The sequence below is a fragment of the Anser brachyrhynchus genome (genome assembly GCF_964034855.1).
Source record: "Anser brachyrhynchus genome assembly, chromosome: 2".
In the NCBI taxonomy this organism is placed as follows: Eukaryota; Metazoa; Chordata; class Aves; order Anseriformes; family Anatidae; genus Anser; species Anser brachyrhynchus.
Window position 1 is genome coordinate 14,764,552 of NC_137695.1, and position 14,152 is coordinate 14,778,703.

The 14,152-nt window shown below is 39.9% G+C and overlaps 1 protein-coding gene across 4 annotated transcripts in view; it reads right to left on the reverse strand.

The window, feature by feature from the left end:
* The window catches only part of CCNY (cyclin Y), a 126,052-nt gene that overhangs the window by 92,028 nt on the left and 19,872 nt on the right, over positions 1 to 14,152 (reverse strand). The gene's annotated exons all lie outside the window — the stretch shown is intronic.

Sequence of the window (14,152 nt, forward strand, 5' to 3'; positions counted from 1 at the left end):
TGTTAAATGTTTTAAAGAATAATCCTGTTCTATGTGCATTTGGTTGCCTCAGGCTAATTCTTCTCCAGAATTCAATTTTTTTATAAGAAAAACAACTTCTTTATAATGAAGACTTATTCAACATTCTGTGTAATCTAGCTAAAATAGACAAAAACTCCGTATCAGGCATCCATGGGTGACTTAATATTCTTGAAGGCCTAAAACAAACATAATGCAATATTCACAGATTGAGACTAGATCGGCAGAAGTCAAGGTCCAATTCAAAGCAGCTATAAAAGGCTATCTATGGCTTTTTCACAGAGCAGAAAGGACACCATGACAGGATGTATATATCAACACTGTTGTGTACTATCACATCAGAAAGATTTCCACTCACTGTAATCTCTGTATCTCTGTTCAGTCACTAACTATAAATAGCACCAACCCCGATGCACCAGGAAACACAACATGCTAAGTGGGACCTGCACTAAAAGAAATCAATTCAACCACAAGCCCGTATTTTGGTGTTGGCAAATAGTTTCTACAGATACAAGACACAAAAGCAAACACATTCTTGCTGTACACATTAGGAGCTCATATAATCCAGGGCTGAAGAAGCAGGAAGCATGGCACTTGCTAGAGAAATAAATGCTTATGTCTCAGGACTAAAATCAGCAAGTAATACGTTGTTCACCTGGTCACATTTTGTGGTGCACAAGCTCACATAGTTCATGTTCAAAAGCAAGCTTCCATCTAGATGGTCTCCAATGAGGATTATAATATAATTTTAAATGTTACTAGACATAGACAGAACAAGATTTAGCATTGGGCTAAATCCTGTCAATCAACCTTAGAAGTCTGTGGCATATTCAAGCACATCTTTTAGCTGCTTCACTACTGGTGTGCAGGCAAAGACTTGTATTTTTAACCAGGGCAAAGGCTTGCAGTAGTTGGCAGTGATTGAAGTGAAGAGATCCCTACTGACACAGAGTGTAATTCCATAACAATTTGAGTCATGAAACTGCATTACAGAAATTGATAAATTACAATAATAAAAGCAGGTTGTGATAGTAGGGGAGAAACTGTAAGAAACATTTTCCCATGTAATAGAGAATGCATGCAATATGCCGTTGGATTTATTTTCGCAAGTTTAATCATGTTAGAAAGAATCTTACTGTGCAAGTATTTCTACCATATAAACTAAATAAAAAAGATACACTTACTGAGAAAGTCAATTATTCAACAAGAGTCAGAGTGGCAGATTTATCAACCTTGCAAACTAAAAATGCATTATATATTTACACTGTCAAATATTTTATTTTTAAAAATCCAACAACAGAAAAAAAAAAGTCTACCCTGAATCAAGAACTCAGTAAGCACACTTCCAAAAAGAATGCTGCTTTGATGTGTATCTGTGTTATGGAAGCAGACTTCTTCCCTGAATAAAAAAGAAATACTTAATGTCAGATAAGAACAAACCGGGGACACACACACCAAACAAACAAGCAAGCCAAAAAGATGACCTCATTTGCATTTTATAGGACCAATCAAAGAGTAGGGGGAAAGAAAAAAAAAGCAACAACTATAATATTGTCCTCCAGGACTTTGAAATCATGTCCCACAATAATTCCTGTACCATTAAAGGCATATAATTAGGTAGTAATTTGCAGGAGTTAATTTCCTCCTACACTGTACTCAAAAACATCTTGAGGGCAGCTCCTAACACTATTTAAGTTGGAGAACGTGTAGGTAAGTGTGAGAGAAGACACTGGAAAGAGAGTGTACGCTTTAAAAACAATTTCACTAATTATGATTTAAAATTATGACAAGCATCTCACAAGGCAGATAAGCATTCCAATGACTCAAACGCAAGCTTGCGAGAAAAACCCTCTTTACTAGTGGTTCTTGAAAAACAAAAACAACAAACTAATATTTGGCTGTGTACCATATATAATCAAAAATGTGCACGGTAGACAATTAGCAAGCAATAATCCTACAAAAGCCATTTGATCTGTCATCCTTTTAAACAAGTTTCAACCATCAGAGGCTGTCAGCCATTCCTTATGTCAAGTATTCTCCACGTAAGGGTTTTTTTGTTGCTTTTGTTTTGTTTTTTAATTCCTGAGAACATTTTAAAGGATTTGTTCAGATCATTAATGGAATCTATCATAGCTTTTGTCCTTCTCAGGGATCACCATTCATTTTACCCATCTTTACCATGAATACAACTGCTACTAGAACATTATTTATTAGGGTCTAACATTTTGAGACGCAGAGACAAGCATTTCTTCCAAAAATCAGGTACTTCCTTGGTCCCAGGTAACCACAGCAAAGCAGGACAGAAATCTGCAGCACACGAGGGTTAGCGCTCCTTACCCTTCTCATCTGCATGGTGAAACCGTAAGAAAGCACATCCCAGTTCAAGTGAAGTTTGCAAGAAGTAACAGAAACCACAGATTACCAACCACCATTCGCAATTAATGTGTATGTTAAAAAGCAGGGTCATCAGGGGTCACCAATTAGTGCTGTATTGGAGATGTCACAGAATCACAGAGCAGTGCATTTATTTATGTATCATGATCTACATTTAAAGAAAAATGTAGCTTTAGTTTAAATTCTTTTTCAAATGCAAAAAGGTATAGCTAATGTAGCCAATGTATCTTGCATATTGCCTTGATCTAGAGCTTAGCCCTGAAAAAGCTATAGTTTCAGGAAACATATAGCTGGGACAGATGTCAGAGATGTTTTCATCCCACACCTCAGTCACCTTATTAAAATGAAACCTAAGTGCAAAATTCAAGCCCGGTGTAATAAGCATAGCTTGTTTTTTTTCTTGAAGAAAACTAATTAATCCCAAAGCTCTTTCAAAGCTTAACAGAAGGTTGTAGAGGGTTAGAAAACGCAAGGAGCTTTTTCACCTTGAGATGCACAAGAAAGCATCTCAAGTAACGAGAAAAAAATTAAAAAATAAACAATAAAAAAGACTGAATTAGCATTGAATATGGGCCTTCCTTTTTTTTTTTTTTAATTCCTTTGGGTTTTTTAGCTGTTTAATCTCAATATTGCTGCACTTAATTGTACAATAATTTCTACCTGATCAGAAGGGCAGTTAAAAATAAAACCTCTCTCCAAAACCAGGCAGAAAACACTGCTAAAATGCCACACTTCCCTGCTGGGCGATTTGCCAGAAAACAGCTCCGATGCCTGGCTTTCTTCCAAACCGTGTGAATGCACAACACAGGAGGAAGGGTCCGCTGCCGCTGTACTCCTCTCTCAGGACGGCAAAGCACTGGTGTACACAGAGCAGCAGATGAAATGCACTTAGCATCCTTACGTGTCTGAATACCCTGCCTGCTGCTGAAAATGGAGGAACAGGAAAGACTGTGGATGGCTTTATGCACTCTTGACTGACCCCGTTTTATCTCTGGCAGCGTGCCTCCCCGAGTCATTGGAAATGTTGGTGTTCACCGCTTGAACCGAGCCAACAAATTCCAGTGGCAGAAAGAGGCACAGCTCTTTGCTTCCGGCCTGCACCCCCAGACATCACTGCCCAAGAGCTGCTTCCCACAATTACGCTGCCCAGAGCTCCTCAGGCGTGGCCTGAGACGAGGGTTTCCTGGCAGACAGGCGTCCTCAGCCCTACAAACGGCATGCCGGTGCCAAAGGGCCAAGCTCTCGCTGTGCCAGGCCTTGCCAGCCCTGCCAGGCCTCAGCCAGCGTACACACTGCTCCCTGCTGCTCCTGCCCCGTGTTGCCTGTGGAAGCTTCAGCGTCTCTTCAGGATCCCTCCGTGGCCACTTACAAGCATTCTTCTGGAAAAAAAAAAACATCTTCAGATCTCTTTACTTTCAGAACCAGAAAGTAATAAATTGGACTGGCTGCTTACTGCCAATGCTCTCACGGAGTCTGTTGTTTTACGACACGCCTAATAGACATAATTCATCAATATGAAGTGCAGGCTGTCACAAACTGTAGTACAGACAAGCCGTGCTATGACTACATCAGGCACCAGAGGCTAGAGGACCACCTCCCCTCTACTCCCCTCAGAACAGCACGCAACCAGGGGAGAAAAGGCCAGCTCCTTCTGGAGGAGCGGGGAAAGACAGTGGTTCAATAACGGGCGAGATGGGGGAGGTCAGTGATTGCGTCTGAAACTGGTCAATTACTAAATGGAATAAAAGGCTGGGAAATAAAAATATCATTTACCACTCTGGCAATGATTAGATTTACCAGTCAGAGCTGGGAAGCAAGAAAGCACAGCGCCCAAGACCTACTGACAGCATTATTTTGATGAGCACCGAATTCTTAAGGAAAAAAAAAAAGGAAGTGGAAACTGCAGAAGCATGTGTGTACACAAGATGTAATATAATGTATTATTAAAGCCGTAATAAAATCTAATAGCTGAAAGCAGTGATAAGTACATTTAGATAAAACTTACATTTAACCGTGAGAACAATTAACCTTTAAAAGCAAATTTATCTACTGATGTGGTGATTCTTTTAAGTGATCAAATTAAGGTTGAATGTCTTAATCTATTTTAAAGGTAAACACTTCAGTTGTATTTTGCTACAATAAAGAAAAAAAGGGAATATATAAGGATACATGCTGGGTCTTGCATAGTAACAAAATAAAACATTTCACATGGGCAAGATTCTTGTCCTGAACTCAGCAGAATATGGTGTTTTCACCAAAATCTTCTTCTATCAAATAATGTGAACTTAAATGCAGTCTTCTATAAGTAATTGTAACTGTACCTTAGAGAAGTATACACGGGGAGACTGATGGATTTCCTACAGTGATTTAAAACATCAGAACTTGCCATGTGGCATGGGACGCCTGAAGAAAAAGCACCTCAAAATACCTGAGCCATTTGCACAGCAACAGTGAATCACGAAATGACTGCAGCGAGCCATCTTTATGTCAAATCCCTGATAGCAAAAACTAAGCCGGGGTGGGTACTATATCCAGGCTTCAGGAATTTAAAAATAAAACAGCAAGACAGTCTGTAGACACTTTGAGTAAGTTCCTTCCCATGCACCTGCCACTGACATATTTTACTTTGCTACATGGGTTCAAAATCCTATTTCTTAAGGCAGAAGTTTAGCTTTTTTTAAAAAAAAAATAAAGATTTCAATAATTAACATAAACAATCCTTTATACTATAAATACAAACTAATGTTTTGGTTTATTTGGAGAAAAAAGGCAGATCCCACAGTGTCAATACAAGACAATAGCTACTGACTCCTACGACACACGTAACAACCTGTTTAATAATCCACCGTTTGCCTGCAGGCTCTCTCAAAAACTTTGGAAACCTGTTAGCAGCACGGTTCAGTTTCAGTAAAGGATGGGCGGTAAATTCTGCAGCGATTTTTTTTCCATGGTAACTTAACAAACTAATCCCCAGACATAACACCACTTGAAAGCCTCTGCCTGCTCACACTGATGCCAATGGCAAAAACTTCACTCAAACCGTATAGGCTCATAAAATCTTGCATCTTAATTAAAAATAAAGAAAAACATGGAAATGGGAACAGTCATGGTGAAAAATGGTGTTATAGCACATCTGTTATTACCTGGAACATAATAGTTATAATGTGAGTGAACAACTGGAGGTATCCCCTACTTAGATTTACTTCAGTGTAACAACTCACCCGTGTAATACCTAAAGAGAAACAAGATGCTAAATATTCACTCTGAGAATAAATCTACCTTTACATGACCCAGCCTGTAGATCATTTGTGCAAATGAAACTGTATCATTTGAGCAAATGTTCCCCAAATCAGGACACGCTATGAATTCAGGCTATTTCCAACAAAACACACTTGTGAGCACTTTTTAAGGCTGTTTTTCTTTCACGGTTTTTGTATGGTGGTATTTATTTTCCTCTTCCCAAGCTTGAAAACATTAGCCTAAGGATAGTTTGTAAAGAACAGACTAGACTGAAGAAGAAATAAGGAAAAAATATCCTTAAACAGTGAGGCAAACTTGCAGTATTTTTATTTTATTTTTACTTACCATGTTTTCCAAATTGCACACTCTCAGACTACTAAATACCTTAAGATGTGAGCTCTATCTTTGTGGTTTTTTTTTCGTATATGACAGGTCCTAACAAACATTAAAAATTCAAGTCAATTTAGAACTCCTTTCTTTAATATAGTTTCTCATTTGTTTTTTCATTTCAGGAGAAAAGAAGAAAGGAAGGCTGGGGAACCACAGGAAACATTTTGTTTTCTTATGTGGTACCATGCACTTGGGTGTTTGTAAGGCAAGAGACTCCCCAGTGCTCTGCAGCTATGCATCCCTAACAGCTTCTTTCTGCTGCTTCTTTCAGACTTTTTTTCTGAAGGTACCAAAAACATTCTAAAGGCAACACTTATGATTAGCACCCACCACAAGGAAAAGGAATTGTTATATCGACATGATTTCTTTCATCCTGGTTTGAAACCATGCTGAGATCCAACGATAACACAGACACAGAAGGCAGCGTTTGTCACTGTTCTTAGCTGCATTTTTGACATCTGTTTCACAGCTCTTGGAAAGCCCACTTCCATTAATCTACCATGAGAAAGGACAGGAGATAAAATTCCCAGGCTGCAGAAGGCATTAGGAAAATTTGCTAGCTGACTATACATTGAGAAAGAACTGTAACAGCCAAATGATGTCACTGTGAATAGACGGAAGATGCTGTAATTCTATTCCTCCCTTTGTCTTAATGGAGTTATTTATGTTGCAATTCTGAGGGCAGACCATTTACCAAAGACTTTACCAGACACCTGACGTAAAGGAACAGCACACCAAAAACCGACCGGGACACCCTGGTCCCACTCGGCAGAAGCAGGTCTGTGCTTCCCTGACTCAGCCTTCAGAGCCTTACATGCAAGAAGTTTGCCAAGACAACTCCTGCTGCACATGCATATTTAAACAGGTTCTACCAACCATCATGGGATTCATCATCAAATCCAGCTAAAAATATGGGAAACAATTAAAAGCCTCATCACAGATACAACTGTAAATACTACAAAAGTTATGCTTTTAAGTCATCTATATATCCAAAAAAAAATCAGAACAAAAAGTATGTGCCGTTCTGTATCATTGAAGCATAAACATAATGAGCTGCTTCGAAGTTAAATACTATCCTAAGATCAGAACCCTAAATCAGAGAGGTTTGGCCTGCTGGTCATATACAACTTGCACAGAAATAATATATGCTCAGCAGTCCTTTAATAACAGGGCGCCTTTTATTTAAAAGACTAATTTATTTGATTTAAAAGATTAATTTAAAATATTAATTTCTTGGAAATAAAAGATTAATTAAATTGAAAGCATGGATCTCAATCTATATGACAAGATTCCAAACTAGCCTCTCTCGTACACGAGCAGAAGTGACAATGAAACCAGATGCAGAGTCTGACAACAGGAACTCATGGAAAAAGAATGAGAACAGGAGGAGAAGAGAAACGATTGTTACCAAAAAAAAAAAAAAAACAACTTGAATTTAGCCATTCATTTTATACAGTTACCATGTGGGCAATTTTAAAACATGAACAAGTTTTCTATTTTTCATCGGACACAAACATTCTACACCCATTATGTTTGCTGCTGAGGAGGAAAAAGTAAGAGGTCACCAAAACACATCTACCCACATTATGCCCCTACGAGTTACTAACCTGAAATTCGAGGTGTATGGAAGTACATGTTAGAAATGCAACTTCAATGTGAAGAACAATCCGTGATGGGAAAGCACACTAGCACTCGCTTTACAATCCTGAGTACAGAAACACGGTGGTCAGACATTTGAAAGAGAAAAAATAATTGGAACTAGCTTCTCTGGATTAACTCAATAACCAAGAAGCCCAATATTATTGATCCATATGGCGGGAGCTGTGTGGGTTGAATGCTATTTCACTTCTGAGATTCTACTTTGAAGTCTGAAAGAGTAAGCATGGTGGTCTCAGCCCAAGTCCCTCAAAAGATCACTAAAAATCATTTCATTTAATGTGAGGCAGCTGACTTCCTGCTAGGACGCACGAGAAGAATATTGGGTTTCTCTGAACAAGACTGGTGGTAGGGAAAAAAAAACAAAGCACCAACAACTGTATGCCATGCCTAATAGTTATAGAGAAGATCTCAGTTTGCAATACTTTAAGGAGCAGGGAATAATCACATCATTGTCTTCAAAATGTTTATTATCTAGCATCATAATTAATGCCATTCCAGTCAACTGCATATGGTAAAGCAGCAGGAATTAAGAGTAAATACCAAAGCCTCTGTCAAAAGGAAAATGACTGCAAGAAGCTGTGAATACTTGTAAATTGTCTCTGTGATTGTAGTTACTATGATTTGTCTTTCTCTTAATAGTTTCAATTCAAATCCAGAGAGCACAACAACAAAAACAAGACTTCGGGTTTGTTCAGTTTTCCTACTCAAGATGGGGCAGTGGACCTGCACATTTGTAGGGGTTTACAGGAAACATTATTTTCCAAACAGGGATTACACACAATCCTACAAAATACCTTCCGAGGAAAGATTTTACAATGATCTGAACTCATTGTTCTTGTGCCTAATTTTTTGAAAAATACACATAACAGAAAAACAGGCTTTTCAGTTTTTTAATTATCAATTTACTACTCAATTTTGAACAGTTTTGCTCAACATTGATGAAAGAAGAATGAACAGAACCAACGCTACACAAGACGCTACCTGTCTATCTATCAGCTTTTGCTGAGAGGATATACAACCACAAAGAAGTGTAATTCAGAGTAACTATCACAAATTAAAAGCCTGAGCATCTAGAGCCTAAGCTCTAAGCTCTACAAAGAAATAGGGAACTCAAGCATTTCCCAGATACACGCTGTTACGGTTTTTACCTCATCCTGTGGAGGAGAAATAGCAAATGCAGTTTTAAGTTAGTAAGTTATGATCCTAATAGTTAGTAAAAGGCCATACACGTTACTGAATAACAACACCTTTTGCATCACCTTGCTAATGTATGCCAGAAACATGATAAATGCATTTTTCTGATAAACTGTTTTCATACTTTCCAGCAAAGTTTAATAAAAACTTTGCAGTAGTTTAAGACAAACTTTAGTAAATGACAAACTTTCGTAAATGTAATCAAGTTATGCAAAGGAAAAAAAAAATAGCCCAGAGCCTGCTTGAGATGTTTGTATGTTTTAAGAAAGCCATTTGAGAACTAAGCTGTTCATATTGCTATATTTAATAGTAAACTGTCAAACTCTGGCCCACTAAACCTTTGTGTCTCACGTTCAGAACTGTTAAAATGCAGTGCAACATAGAAAGTGAAAACAGGCTTGAGAAGCCGTAACTGCTCACTGGGAACCAATAAATGCTTCAAGCATACAAGGCTCTTTCAGAGACTTCAGCTTTACACAGGAAACGAGGCAGACTTGAAGTAAGGTACACCGTAACAGTCATCTGAAAACCACACATCAGGGAACGGTAACAGAAACTGATACTTCTGCAGTTTACGAACCTATCCTGAAATTGTTCTGCAGTGCATTCCAGCACGGTGCGAGTGCCTTACTGATCTTTTCCTTCACCACAGCCAGACTCAAATACACACTGTGGTATAAAATATCATATGCTTTTCTCTACCAGTTCCACTGCAGAACAGCAACAACAACAAAAACTGTAAGTGAACATGTGACAAGCTTCAGCTTAACTTTTCTGCCTCTTTACTGCCTCACAGATGAACTTGCCCAAACACTTCCAGTGGTACTGCTCTGCTCGGTTCACAGGGACGGCCTCGCCGCGACAGCCAGCCCTTTAAGAGACTGAAGTTTAACACAAGAATTCTGCAGATTGCTAAAGTCTGCTGCAATCTGGTGACAAGATCAGCTAAGAGACCCAGAGATCTTTATCTTCCCTCCCATCTCCTTCATTTTATATTAAAACTCATCACCATAGAAGTTCCAGGTTTGGAAACCTCCACAGACACAAGAAGAATAAGAGATCAGGAAACCTAGCCACCCATCACGGTGCTCCTGCTCCTCAGAGCTCTAGCTGGATATTTTACTCCTGTTCAGCATCCCTAAAAAAACACTTGGTGCACATCTAGAAGACAAGATGAAAAAAAAAAAAAAACACAAATAAAAGTTACACAACATGTACTGTTTCCTGCTCTGTGTACTGCAAGGAGGAGGACAACAGAAGCCAACAGGATAAGGGAGTTAATGACCCATGTGCTTTTCTCCTATCTCTACTCTGCTCTCTTCCCCACCATTTCCAGCACAGCCCCCTGGTTAGCGACCACTCATTCCACCCCCCAAAAAAGTCCCTCTGGGGACTTCACTTTAGTCCCCAGACCAAAGCACTGGGTTTTGCTGGGCTGGTCTAATAGCTCAACGCCCTCTCCAGCCTTGCCTCTCCCCTGCACAAAATGTCCTCCTCTTCCCTCTCCATCCACGACCCTCCTCCCCCACCTCTTGCTCTCACCACAAGCGTTACATCCCTGATAAACAGGTCTGGCTGCGAGGCTGCAATCTGACTAATTTCTGTCAACTCTACCAGAAAGAACAACGGTCATAAAGGAACAAAACAAAATCACCACATGCGCGGTTCTGGCTTCCACCTGTAGGCCTCACTGGGTTACCAACCTAGTTGCTATCTCACCTGAGAGAGGACAAAGCTGTCAATCCATTGTTAATGACGAAAGTAACTACAGAACCAAAGGACAAAAGAGAAGGCCAAGGAGGAATGGGAGTTTCAGATGCAGAAATTCAAGCTGTGTTCATACCGACAAACTAACAACTAATGTTTTATTTTTTATTTCCTCCAACATCACAATAGCGCTGAAATTATACACTAAAACCAGAGGAGAGGGCAAACTAAAAAAGAACTTGTAACTACAAGACAGACAGCCAAATCAACACTTGGCTTCGTTTCCGTTCAAAAGGAAAACAAATTTCAGCACAGGGAAGAGCAAACACCAGGAAGGGTGACCATTTGCATGCAAGAAGGTCACACATTTGAACAAACATGCTGGAACAGTAAAGCTCTCCAGACAAACACCTCCTGTTGGCAAATGTCTTCCCACTTCCAAGATATATTGCCTCTTTACAGGGGAAAGTATTTACAGCCTTCCAAGTGCATACAACATGCCCCTGGGCACCCAATATATCCTTATGAGGTTACCACAAGCTGCCCTGTAACACAAGTCTCCAAGGTTTGCATCAGCGCTCAGTACATCCCTAAGAAAGGGAGCAGGGCTTGCTCAGGCTACCAGTTCACTTTGGGTAAGCACGCTTGATCAGCCAGGCACGAAGACGAAGGTTTTCGTTCCTGTCACAAAGCACTCAGCCAAGAGAAGCATGACCAGGAGGTTAAAATGCAATGGTACTGTCACTGTAGCACTGAAAAAGTATTATTTCTTACAAAAGCTGATATCAAAAATAAAGTTAAAATGCACACAGTTTGGGAGAGGGTTGATTTGTTAGAGCAGGGGACAGAAGGGAGAAATGTATCCAAAGTCATTTCGTAAAAAATGAATTTACAGAAAGAAGATAAACATTTACACAACCAGAAAATAATTTTAAGTAGATCTTCCACGGTTATATAAACTGGTAGAAATTCAACAACTATAAAGAGGCTGGAATTCAGGTACTTTCCTCGCAGCGTTACTAGCCCCTGGGAAACTGATCCTTGCTTCAAATTGCTCATTCTTACAAGATTCTTGCCAAACTTAGAGAATAGGCCACGCAGAGAGCTCCAGTGGATGCCTCCTGACATCTGATGATGCAGCACTCCTGTTTTCGGAAGGCAGAATGACTGGGGCAGAGGAACTGCAACTCAAAGGTGACAGCACGCATGTGATTCACAATCCAAACATTTCACTGCAATGGCAACAGAATCGAGGGCGAGGTTTTTTACTTCAATGACCTTTCAAACACAAAAAAGCAGAAAACACTCCTGCGAGCCAAATCAGTTCAGAGAACATGAAGTGTATTTAATTCTGAGTACAGCAAAATGAGTAAATACGTACATTAGAGCAACAAAACTTGACTTTAGGCATCAGGTACGTAACAACAATTTGAAAGTGAGCTCTGTAGTACACATACCACATAGAGTATTTCCTATTTCTCTACACAGGTGCAGCACAATGTTCCTATATATAGGAACACCGTATCTGAGGAACTCAAGGGCACACACAACTCCTCCACGTGACATGGCCTTTACCACGACGTATTCAAACTGGCTGAGAGCTGGCAGGGACTTTGCGAGGTCCTCTGAAGAGGGCAGCCAGAGGCAAACCACAGGTAGACACGCATGGTACTATTAGGCCTGGTGTAACCTTAGGCAGCCCTGACCTACACAAACCAATGACCAAAAAAAAAAAAAAAGGCAAGATAAAACCCTCAAACCAGAGGAAAAGTTTTAGGAAGATTAAGAAACAGCACCATTAAATTCATTACTACAGGTGAGACAATGCATTACTCTTGTCTTTCTTCTCTTGCACAAGCCACCTACGATTCAGACAGCTCTTTCTAACCACTTATTTATAGTGGTTGCCTGTGCTCACTTGTGCAAAGCCAAGACTGAGACCATTACAGACCTCCAACATCTCCATTTATACCAGCTAAAATCCAATCCATTTCGCAGCAGCCTCAGCTGTAGCAAGAATTGCTTCAAAAAACTCCTTCTCAGTCAATTCTCTGGTGGCAGCTTTCAGCCCTCCCAGCACACAACATGCCATCGTATATACATGATCAGTCAAACCATTACAAACGTCACTGATGTTGAAATGGAAGGATTAACGGGGCCCTAACTCCTGGAGCGTCTCAGAATTAAACAAGTTCTGGCATGAAACACGTGAAGTCTGCAAGTCAGACTGGAGATAAGAGGAACTGCAAATTCAGTTTACTGTGTGTCTTTAAGCATTGTTGTCAGTAAATACAGATTGCAGGTGTTATGTAGCTCTGAAAAAGTCCTCAAATATTTCTCTCTAACAAACAGATGAGAACATAGATGACTAAATGTGAAACAGATCTTTTAAGACAGTGACATGCTGCTGCTCACTCAAACAGGTTACTTCCATTCTATGGTTTCAGGATCCTTGGTTGTTTTTACAACTCCCAAAACAAACTACAATAACAAAACAGAAACGTACAAACAAGCAAATTGAATACAGTGCTTTACGAATTCTTAACACCTGTTATCATTTTTGCCCATATATTTTTAACGGACACTATCTATTTTTGCCCCCATGATGGACATTTCAATTCCTCTCTATCTGAAAGCTAAGTATCAGCTAGAAATTATTCATTCACACTCTATTGACAAGAGTGTTGCTTTAGAACCTAAAACACACCCTCTACTAGTTATCCATTCACCTTCCCCAAAAGATATAACTGGCTTGGGATTTGTTTTTGTTTTATGTGACCTTTAGAAGCTGTATAGTTCCCTTCTGATAAAGGCTCCGATATGGGGAACCCTGAAGGTGGACCTTCACAGTGCTTCTACTTCAAGTTTGCTCCCAGCTGAGTAAACTCCCCAAAGTGAAGACGCAGTAACTCAACATTCATAGTGGCAAAGAGGGAGAAAAAACAATCGTTCTTTCCCTGCAGCAATAACAGTGGCTTCATAGATAAACGTAAAGGAGCTTTCAGCAGCAAAGAAAAGCCTATCCAATTTCTCTCCCAGGGCACGCCAGAGCCCCCTTTCCATTTTGTCAAGATCCTATGGCCCACCCTGATCGCTGTTATTTCTAGGGTCTGAAAGAGCCTTATATCCATCCCCAAGAAGCAAGAGCAACATACATAGGGAGGATGCAAATTTGCCTTATTTCTACCCTACCAGGTCTGGGGCTGGGAGTTCCCCCTGGAGCGACAGACTCCAAGTCCACTGTCCCACTGGCCTCTTAAAACTCTGGGAGCAAGTACCCAGCACTCGTCTGCTAGCACTCTCCAAAGGCAAAAATGAAGCATGCTGTACATTTTATGTCCTGTGGTATCACTGCTCAGAAAACAGCCTAGAAACGTCACAAATATTATAGAACTCAAAGTTTTTCACACATTTCTGAAGTCCAGCTTCATATCAACTGCACAAGAAACATTGTTGTGAAGTTATAGCTTTGTATTGGTTACTTACTGGTTATTTGTATTGGTTACACAGAGAAAAAAAAACAACTGTCTGGCACAGTATTGTTAGAATA